Raw genomic sequence first — 10,337 nt, forward strand, 5'->3', positions numbered from 1 at the left:
AGTCTTGCCATGTTGCCCAGGCTGGTTTTATTTATTTTAAGCCCTTCTTTTTTGCCCAATTCATTTAGCACTTTATTATTTTTGAAATCTTTCTATTTTTATTCATTAAGAGACAGTGTCTCACTCTGTCACCCAGGCTGGTGTGTACTGGCATAATCAATGCTCACTGCAGCCTCAACTTTCTGGGCTCAAGTGATCCTCCTGCCTCAGCCTCCTGAGTAGCTGAGACTACAGGTGCATGCCACCATGCCTGGCTAATTTTTTGTATTTTTAGTAGAGACGGGGTTTCACCGTGTTAGCCAGGATGGTTTCGATCTCCTGACCTTGTGATCTGCCCACCTCAGCCTCCCAAAGTCCTGGGATTACAGATATGATCCACCATGTCCGGCTCTGGCTAATTTTTAAAACTTTTTTTGGATAGAGACATGGTTTCTCTGTGTTGCCCAGGCTGGTCTTGAACTCCAGAGATCAAGTGGTCCTCTGGCTTTAGCCACTCAGAGTGCTAAGATTACAGGCATGAGCCACCGTGCCTGGCTGTTTTGTAGAAATGGGGTCTTCTTGCATTACCCAAGCTTGTCTCAAACTTCTAGGTTCAAAGCAATCCTCCCTCCTTGGCCTTCCAAAGTGCTGGAATTACAAGTGTGAATGACCATGCTTAACCCTAGATATTTCTTCTTCTTCTTTGAGACAGAGACTCACTCTGTCACCCAGGCTGGAGTGCAATGGCACAATCTCGGCTCACTGCAACCTTCGCCTCTGGGGTTCAAGTGATTCTCCTCCCTCAGCCTCCCAAGTAGCTGGGATTACAGGCACCACCACCACACCCAGCTAACTTTTGTATTTTTAGTAGGGACAGGGTTTCACCATGTTGACCAGGCTGGTCTCGAACTCCTGACCTCGGGTGATTCGCCTACCTCGGCCTCCCAAAGTGCTGGGATTATAGGTGTGAGCCACCATGCCCGGCCATGATCCTGGACATTTTTATAAATGGAATCAGACACTCTATGGTCTTTTGTGCCTGGCTTCTTTCACTCAGCATCGTGTTTTCAGGGTTCATCCGTGCTGTAGGATGGATCAGTGCTTCATTCCTTTTTATGGCTGCATAGTATTCCATTTCATGGATTGACCACAGTCTGTTGATCCACACATCCTTTAAGGAATAGCTGAATTGTTTCCACTTTTTGGCGATCGTGAACAATACTGCTATAAATGTGTGTCTTTTAGCCCTTTTTGAATAGTTAACCTGAGTGGATACTCCTTTTCTTTTCTTTTCTTTTTTTTTTTTTTTTTTTTTGAGATGGGGTCTCCCTCTGTCACCCAGGCTGGAGTACAGTGGTGCGATCTCGGCTCACTGCAACTTCTGCTTCCCAGGTTCAAGCAATTCTCCTGTCTCAGCCTCCCGAGTAGCTGAGACTACAGGTGTGCACCACCACACCTGAGTTTTGTAGTTTTAGTAGAGACAGGGTTTCACTATATTGGTCAGGCTGATCTCGAACTCTTGATCTCAGGTGATACACCTGCCTTGGCCTCCCAAAGTGCCGGGATTACAGGCGTGAGCCACCGTGCCCAGCCATGAAGTGGATACTCCTATTCTGGACATAGAATGACAATGATTTTTCCGCACATAACAATGATTTTTCCTTTTCTTTCTCTCTTTTTAATTGGAGACAGGGTCTCACTTTTGTCGTCCAGGCTGGAGTGGTGTGATTGTATCTCATTGCAGTCACTCCTGTGGTCAGGAAATGGGGAGGTTTGGCCGTGTCTGTGGTTTGGACAATGCTCTTATATTCATCTGTGGTAAGACTCAGTTACGGAAGGGTTTTCATTTTTGTCTGGTTTCATCCTGGACAGAGTGGCCCTGTTTGATGTGGTCATTCTGTGAAATTGTATATGTTCAACCAAAGAACTCCTCGGCTTCGCTGTGACTACCAGCCCAACTCCCAGTTGACCAGAACCTGGGGCCAATTTTTTCTTCTTTACTTTACATTCACCTTCTCGCCTTTGCATATGCTGTTCCTTCTGCTCAGAATACCTTTCCTTCCCTGTCTTCGCTCAGCTCTTTCCTTCTCAAGTTTCAGAGCGCTGCTTAAATGCCACCTCCTCTGAGAAGCCCTCTTTGATCACACAGGCTGTGGGCCTCTATAACTCATTTCAACAGCAGACACATCTTTTGGTCACAGTTAGGATTTTTTTTTTTTTTTTTTTTTTTTTTTTGAGAGAGGGTCTCACTCTGTTGCTCAAGCTGGAGTGCAAGCAGTGCAATGGCGGCTCACTGCAGCCTCCAACTCCTGGGCTCAAGCAATCGTCCTGAGTAGCTATGAAGACAAGCTCGCCACCACACCAGCTGATTTTTTTTTGTTTGTTTTATTTTTGTAGAGACAGGGGTCTCTCTTGTCTTGTCTCTCTCTACAGATCATGTCTGTAATCCCAGCCCTTTGGGAGGCTGAGGTGGGCGGATCACAAGGTGAGGAGATCGAAACCATCCTGGCTAACACGGTGAAACCCCGTCTCTACTAAAAATACAAAAAATTAGCCAGGCATGGGCAAGAGTTTTGAGGCAGGTCTCAAAACTCCTGGCCTCAAATGATCTTCCCACTTTGGTCTCCCAAAGTGCTAGGATTACAGGCATGAGCTACTGTGGCTGGCCTGTCATCTTTCAAGTTTCCCAAGTGAGGAGAAAAGGGAGGGAGAAGGCCAGAAAAAAATAAGTTAGAGGAACAGTTCTTGCTGTGGGTCTCAGTATGTTGCCATGTCCCTATGAAAGAAAGAGAAAGAGAGAAAGAAAAGGAAGGAAGGAGAGAGAGAGGGAGCCCAGAAAGAAAAGAAAGGGAAAGGAAGGAAAGATATGAGAAAGGAAGGAAAGAGAAAGAAATAAAAAAGAAAAGACAAGAAAAAGGGAAAGGAAGGAAGAAAAAAGAAAAATTAAAGAACGGAGATAAAGGGGGCTCCAGACAAACATAAAAATTGGACCTTCAAAAGACAATTGGCCAGGTGCGGTGGCTCACACTTGTAATCCCAGCACTTTGGGAGGCTGAGACGGGCAGATCACCTGAGGTCCCAAGTTCGAGACTAGCCTGGCCAACATGGCAAAAACCCGTCTCTACTAAAAATACAAAAATTAATTGGGCATGGTGGCTCACACTTGTAGTCCCAGCACTTTGGGAGGCCAAGGGGGGAGGATCTCTTGAGCCCAGCAGTTCGAGACCAGCCTGGGCAACAGAGCGAGACCCTATTGCAATTTTTAAAAAAACGTTTCAGGTAGCCGGGTGTGGTGGTACACACCTGTAGTCCGAGCTACTCGGGAGGCTGAGGCAGGAGGACTGCTAGAGCCTGGGAGGTCGAGGCTGCAGTAAGCTGTGATTGCACTACTGCACTCCAGCCTGAGCAGCAGAGTGAGACCCTGTCTCAAATAAATAAATAAATAGCACAACAGATGATCGCCTCATGAGAATTTGATCTTTCCATTAAAAGTCTCCTCTCCAGTGGAAAAGTCTCACAGTGGCCACTCAAATTCTAAATTGTCCCCAGTGGGAGGTACCATTGGAGAGAGACACATTTTGTTTTTTTGAGACAGGATCCGGCTCTGTCACCCAGGTTGGAGTGCCATAGTGTGATCATGGCTCACTGCAACCTCTGCCTCCCGGGCTCAAGCGATTCTCCTGCCTCAGCCTCCTGAGTAACTGGGACTACAGGTGCACAACACTGTGCACAGCTTCCTTATAAGATTTTGAAATGGTGAAAAGTTTCCCAAAGGACAGTGGTCCAAGGAGATCTTTGGAACACTTTGGCCATCATCATTGACTCAAGGGTGACTTACTGAGTCTAGACCTGTCCTCCCTCTATCTACATTTCCCCGATGGATCCACAATGCAATCCCAGCACTTGGGGAGGTCAAGGCAGGAGGATCACTTGAGCCCAGGATTCGAGACCAGCCTGGGCAACATGGTGAGACCTCGTCTCTACAAAAAATACAAAAATTGACAGTGGACACCAGGGCTCCAAGATGGCGTCAGTTGTACCAGTGAAGGACAAGAAACTTCTGGAGGTCAAACTGGGGGAGCTGCCAAGCTGGATCTTGATGTGGGACTTCAGCCCTAGTGGCATTTTCAGAGCATTTCGAAGAGGTTACTACCAGTACTACAACAAGTACATTGACGTGAGGAGGGGAGCATCTCGGGGATTACCATGGTGCTGGCATGCTACGTGCTCTTCAACTACTGCCTTTCCTACAAGCATCTCAAGCACGAGCGGCTCCGCAAATACCACTGAAGAGGACACACTCTGCACCACCCCTTGACCCCATGACCTCGGCCCGAGCCCCTCCGTGAGGAACACAATCTCGATCGTTGCTGAATCCTTTCATGTCCTAATGGGAATTAACCTCCAAATAAAAGATGACCAGTAAAAAATAAAAATTAAAAAAATATACAAAAATTGGCCAGGCACAGTGGCTCACACCTGTAATCCCAGCACTCTGGGAGGCTGAGACGGGTGAATCACGAGGTCGAGAGATCAAGATCATCCTAGCCAACATGGTGAAACCCCATCTCTGCTAAAAATACAAAAATTAGCTGGGCGTGGTGGTGCACACCTGTAGTCCCAGTTACTCGGGAGGCTGAGGCAGGAGAACTGCTTGAGCCCGGGAGGCAGAGGTTGCAGTGAGCCATGATCACACTACGGCACTCCAACCTGGGTGATGGAGGCAGATCCTGTCTCAAAAAACCAAAACCAAACATGTCCCTCTCCAATGGTACCTCCCACTGAGGACAAGGAGAATCACTTCAACCCAGGAGGCGGAGGTTGCAGTGAGCCAAGATCGCAGCACTGCACTCCAGCCTGGTGACAGAGTGAGACTCCATCTCAAAAAAAAAAAAAAAAAAAAAAAAAAAATTAGCTGGACTTGGCGGTGAGGCCTGTAGTTCCAGCTACTTGGGAGGCTGAGGCAGGAGGATCACTTGAGCCCAGGAGGTCAAGGCTGCAGTGAGCCAAGATTGCACGACTCCACTCCTCCCTGGGCAACAAAGTGATACCTTGATTTTAGACTTAAAGCCTCCAGGACTATGAGAGAATTGATTTGCACTGTTTCCTTTTTTTTTTTTTGAGACGGAGTCTCGCTCTGTCGCCCAGGCTGGAGTGCAGTGGCCAGATCTCAGCTCACTGCAAGCTCCGCCTCCCGGGTTCACGCCATTCTCCTGCCTCAGCCTCCGAGTAGCTGGGATTACAGGCGCCCGCCACCTCGCCTGGCTAGTTTTTTGTATTTTTTAGTAGAGAAGGGGTTTCACTGTGTTAACCAGGATGGTCTCGATCTCCTGACCTTGTGATCCACCCGTCTCGGCCTCCCAAAGTGCTGGGATTACAGGCTTGAGCCACCGCGCCCGGCTTTTTTTTTTTTTTTGAGACAGAGTCTTGCTCTGTCTCCCAGGCTGCAATGCAGTGGCACTATCTTGGCTCACTGCAACCTCTGCCTCCCAGGTTCAAGAGATTCTTCTGCCTCAGCCTCCTGAGTAGCTGGGATTACAGGCATACACCACCACACCTGGCTAATTTTTGTATTTTTAGTAAAGATAGGGTTTCACCATGTTGGTCAGGCTAGTCTCGAACTCCTGACCTCAGGAGATCCACCTTCCTCGGCCTTTCAAAGTGCTGGGATTACAGGCATAAGCCACCGCACCCAGCCAATTTCTGTTGTTCTCAAAACCACTAGTTTGTGGTCATTTGCTACTGCAGCCACCAGAAACTCATACAGGCCTGCACAAGAGACAGACCACAGGAGGAGGTATCCAGAGAGAAAACAATTTAACCAAGGAACAGAGTGACTGATCAGAAAACAAAAAAAAAAAAACCCGGAAAAACTCATTCCTAGAATAGCAAATGAAATAAACCCTGTGTGGAAGGGCCCTAATGAGATCATAACCGAAACTCCATTCAGCATTAACTTACCTTCCAGCCATAGGCAGAATCACCTTAAGCAGATAGAGACACAAAGGTCTCAGACGTGCACACTTTTTTTTTTTTTTTTTTTTTTTTTTTGAGACAGAGTCTTGCTCTACCACCCAGGCTGGAGTTCAGTGGCCGGATCTCAGCTCATTGTAACCTCTGCCTCCCGGGTTCAAGCAATCCTCCTGCCTCAGCCTCCCGAGTAGCTGGGATTACAGGCGCACACTACCGCGCCCAGCCACTTTTTGTATTTTTAGTAGAGACAGGGTTTCACACTGTTGGCCAGGTTGGTCTTCAACTCCTGACCTCAGGTGACCTGCCTGCCTTGACCTCCCAAAGTGCTGGGATTACAGGCATGAGCCACCGCGCCCGACCTCAGATGTGCGCACTTTTGCTGAGTCCAGGTTACTGATTGGTGGCAGGGAGGGTCTCAGCCCAATCTCAGTAGGACGTCCAGTCCTGTTGATGTCAAATACCACCAGAAAAACAGCTGCAGTGAAACCCAGCTGGGTTTATGGATTAATGCATTGAAGGAAGAAACACCGGAAGGGGTTCTGTCTATCTCAGAAAGTGAGAAAGAGCATGTTACAGAACTAGGGCAACTGTGGGGTGATTTGAGGAGAGTTCAAGGGAGTGGGATTCTGCCTTGGATTGCCTGCAAACAGCTAGTGGGGACAATTCTCTAAATATTTTAATAATCTTTTTTTTTTTTTTTTTTTTTTTTCTGAGATGGAGTCTCGCTCTGTCGCCCAGGCTGGAGTGCTGTGGCTCGATCTCGGCTCACTGCAAGCTCCGCCTCCCGGGTTCACGCCATTCTCCTGCCTCAGCCTCCCGAGTAGCTGGGACTACAGGCGCCCACCACCATGCCCGGCTAATTTTGTATTTTTAGTAGAGATGGGGTTTCACTGTGTTAGCCAGGATGATTTCAATCTCCTGACCTCATGATCTGCCTGCCTCAGCCTCCCAAAGTGCTGGGATTACAGGCGTGAGCCACGGCGCCTGGCCTTTAATAATCCTTTTACCTAGAAGGCAGGGGAACCTGCTGGGAATTGGCGAAAACTAGCAGTCACACCCTTTGGCCAGGAGATGGGGAGGTTTGGCCATTTTTGTGGTTTGGACAATGCTCTTGTATTCACCTGTGCTAAGACTCGATTACGGAAGGGTTTTGTTTTTCTATGGCCAAGTGTCACTGGTCTGAGTGTCCCTGTCTGATGTGGACATTCCATGAAATTGGTTTCATCAATCAAAAACTCCACAGCTTAGCTGTGACTGCCAGGCCAACTGCTAGCTGACAGTGGTCCAGGGCTACTTGTTTCTTCCTCACTTTATATTCACCTCCTCACCTTTGCATATGCTGTTCCCTCTGCCCAGAACACCTTTCCCTCTCTTTTTCATTCAACTCTTTCCTTCTGAAGCTTCAGAGCTTTGTTTAAATAACAGCACCTCTGAGAAGCCCTCTTTGATCACCCAGGCTGTGGGCCTCCACAACCCTGTTTCAACCCCAGGCACATCTTTTAGTCACGATTAGGATCATTATTATTATTATTATTATTGTTACTACTTTTGAGACAGAGTGTTACTCTATCACCCAGGCTGGAGTGCAGTAGCATGATCTCAGCTCACTGCAACCTCCGCCTCCCAGGTTCAAGTGATTCTCCTGCCTCAGCCTCCCAAGTAGCTGGGATTACAGGCACATGCCACCACGCCTGGGTAATTTTTAGATGGGGTTTCACCATGTTAGCCAGGCTGGTCTTGGACTCCTGACCTCAAGTGATCTGCCCACCTCAGCCTCCTGAAGTGCTGGGATTATAGGCATGAGCTACAATGCCTGACCTTTATTATTATTATTTATTTGAGATGGAGTCATGCTCTGTAGCCCAGGCTGGAGTGTGATGGCATGATCTTGGCTCATTGCAACCTCTGCCTCCTGGGGTCAAGTGATTCTCCTGCCTCAGCCTCCCAAGTAGCTGGGATTACAGGCATGCACCACCAAGCCCAGCTAATTTTTGTGTTTTTAGTAAAGACAGGGTTTCACCATGTTGGTCAGGCAGGTCTCGAACTCCTGACCTTAGATGATCTGCCCAGCTCGGCCTCCCAAAGTGCTAGGATTACAGGCGTGAGCCACTATGCCTGGCCTTTATTATTATTATTATTATTTTTGTTGTTGTTGTTGAGACAGAGTCTCGCTTTGTCGCCCAGACTGGAGTGCAGTGGCCGGATCTCAGCTCACTGCAAGCTCCGCCTCCCGGGTTCACGCCATTCTCCTGCCTCAGCCTCCCGAGTAGCTGGGACTACAGACGCCCGCCACCTCGCCCGGCTAGGTTTTTGTATTTTTTAGTAGAGACGGGGTTTCACCGTGTTAGCCAGGATGGTCTCGATCTCCTGACCTTGTGATCCGCCCGTCTCGGCCTCCCAAAGTGCTGGGATTACAGGCTTGAGCCACCGCGCCCGGCCTATTATTATTTTTTAAGAGACAGGCTCCTTTGCCCGGGCTGGCTGGAGTGCAGTGGTGCTATCATAGCTCACTACAGCCTCCAACTTCTGGGCTCAAGTGAGACTCTTGAATGGGAGGATGAACATGCCACCATGCCCAGCAAATATTTTTATTTTCTGTAGAGATGGGGTCTCATCATGTTGCCCAGGCTGGCCTCAAGCGATCCTCCCATCTTAGCCTTCCAAAGGGTTGGGATCCCAGGCATGAGCCACCGCGACCAGCCAAGATAATAATCTTTCATGTGATTTTCCGACTTTGAGCCCCCTGCAACCAGAGCCCTTTCTGTCTCATCCTGCTGTGTGGTACCAGCTGTGGCGCACAGTAGGACTTCAATACTTGAGAACGCGCACATCTAAAAGTTACAGAATGTTAGAACAATAGAAGCTATACGGTTCTGGGCACTGCACTCCGTGGCGGGGTGCCTTGGAGACACCAGAAGTCACCTTGCTGAAGACGTGGCTTGTTCTGGATTGAAATTCACTTGATCTACACCCCTAAGTTATGTCAATATGAAGGAAGAGGCTATCTTATCACACTTAGGAAAGTGTGACAAGCCTGGTCGGGAAGGCGTGACAGGCCTGGTTCTTTATCAGTGGAAGGTTAATTAAGATGCCTTTGGCACCTTCCAACGCCTCCCTCAACACTGACAATACATGGTTATATTGAGCCTCTTCTTCTAAGGGCCAAACGAACTTCACCTCTGGACATCGAAGCCATGGGGGAGACCAAAACTAAACAGGTCCACAAAATGTTAAAGCAACTTGATATTACAAAAGAAAAAAAAGAAAGAGGGGCCGGGTGTGGTGGCTCACACCTGTAATCCCAGCACTTTGGGAGGCTGAGGCGGTTAGATCAACTGAGGTCAGGAGTTCAAGACCAGCCTGGCCCACATGGGTGAAACTCCGTCTCTACTAAAAAAAAAAAAAAAAAAAAAAATTAGCCGGGCGCAGTGGCACATGCCTGTATTCCCAGCTACTTGGGAGGCTGAGGCAGGAGCAGGAGAATCGCTTGAACCCGGGAGGCGGAGGTTGCAGTGAGCCTAGATCACGCCACTGAACTCCAGCCTGGAAGACAGAGCAAGACCGTGTCTCAAAAAAAAAAGAAGGAAGGAGGGAGGGAGGGAGGGAGGGAGGGAGGGAAAGAAGGAAGGAAGGAAGGAAGGAAGGAAGGAAGGAAGGAAGGAAGGAAGGAAGGAAGGAAGGAAGGGAGGGAGGGAGGGAGGGAGGAAGGAAGGAAGGAAGGAAGGAGAAAGAAAGAAGCCTGGAGAAGGACGTGTCCATTTTGCCTGGTGGCGGGGGTGGGGGGATCTGGGAGAATCTCTCTGAGGAAGGGATATTTAGGGTAAGGCCTGAAGGGAGGGAGGAAGCTGGCTATGGAAAAACCTGGGAAATTCCTGGGGGAACTCCCTGAGGCAAGCCTGCGCCTGGCAATTTGTAAGACCGGGCTGGTGCGACCTGAGCTGAGAGCTAACGGAAGGATGAGAGGGAGGACAAGGGAGATGGGGTTGGAGGTGGGAGGAGTCTTATGGGACAATGAGAACCCAGGGGAGGTGTTAGAGCAGGGGAGGTGCATCGCGCACTGGGATTTAGGTCCCTTCGGGGTCACTGAGGGGATGCCTTTTAGGGAATGGACTCTGTGGTCAACTACTCCTACCCAAACTGCCCCAAAAGCATTTGCTTTTCCCTCTCCACAGTCAGATCCAGTGTAACCATCCTTAGACACCTAATACCGCCATTTTTACTGATGAGGACACTGAGAAATAGTAAATGCACAAAATCTAAAGTATAGTGCCTAAGACAAATCAGCGCCCCAAACCTAATTTCTAAATAAAATTAATAAATAATATTGCAAAAGTGGGGAGCGGGTCAGCAATCCAGGGGGAGGCACTGGCAGGAGTTGTTAGGCA

At 48.7% G+C, this 10,337-nt stretch overlaps 2 protein-coding genes and 1 pseudogene across 4 annotated transcripts in view; all 3 read left to right on the forward strand.

Moving 5' to 3' along the window:
- The window catches only part of CCDC124 (coiled-coil domain containing 124), a 166,795-nt gene that overhangs the window by 142,933 nt on the left and 13,525 nt on the right, over positions 1–10,337 (forward strand). The window lies entirely within an intron of this gene.
- The window catches only part of SLC5A5 (solute carrier family 5 member 5), a 173,646-nt gene that overhangs the window by 50,555 nt on the left and 112,754 nt on the right, over positions 1–10,337 (forward strand). The gene's annotated exons all lie outside the window — the stretch shown is intronic.
- On the forward strand, positions 4,003–4,318 carry LOC719261 (ATP synthase F(0) complex subunit f, mitochondrial pseudogene; annotated as a pseudogene).

This window comes from Macaca mulatta, chromosome 19, assembly GCF_049350105.2.
Source record: "Macaca mulatta isolate MMU2019108-1 chromosome 19, T2T-MMU8v2.0, whole genome shotgun sequence".
In the NCBI taxonomy this organism is placed as follows: Eukaryota; Metazoa; Chordata; class Mammalia; order Primates; family Cercopithecidae; genus Macaca; species Macaca mulatta.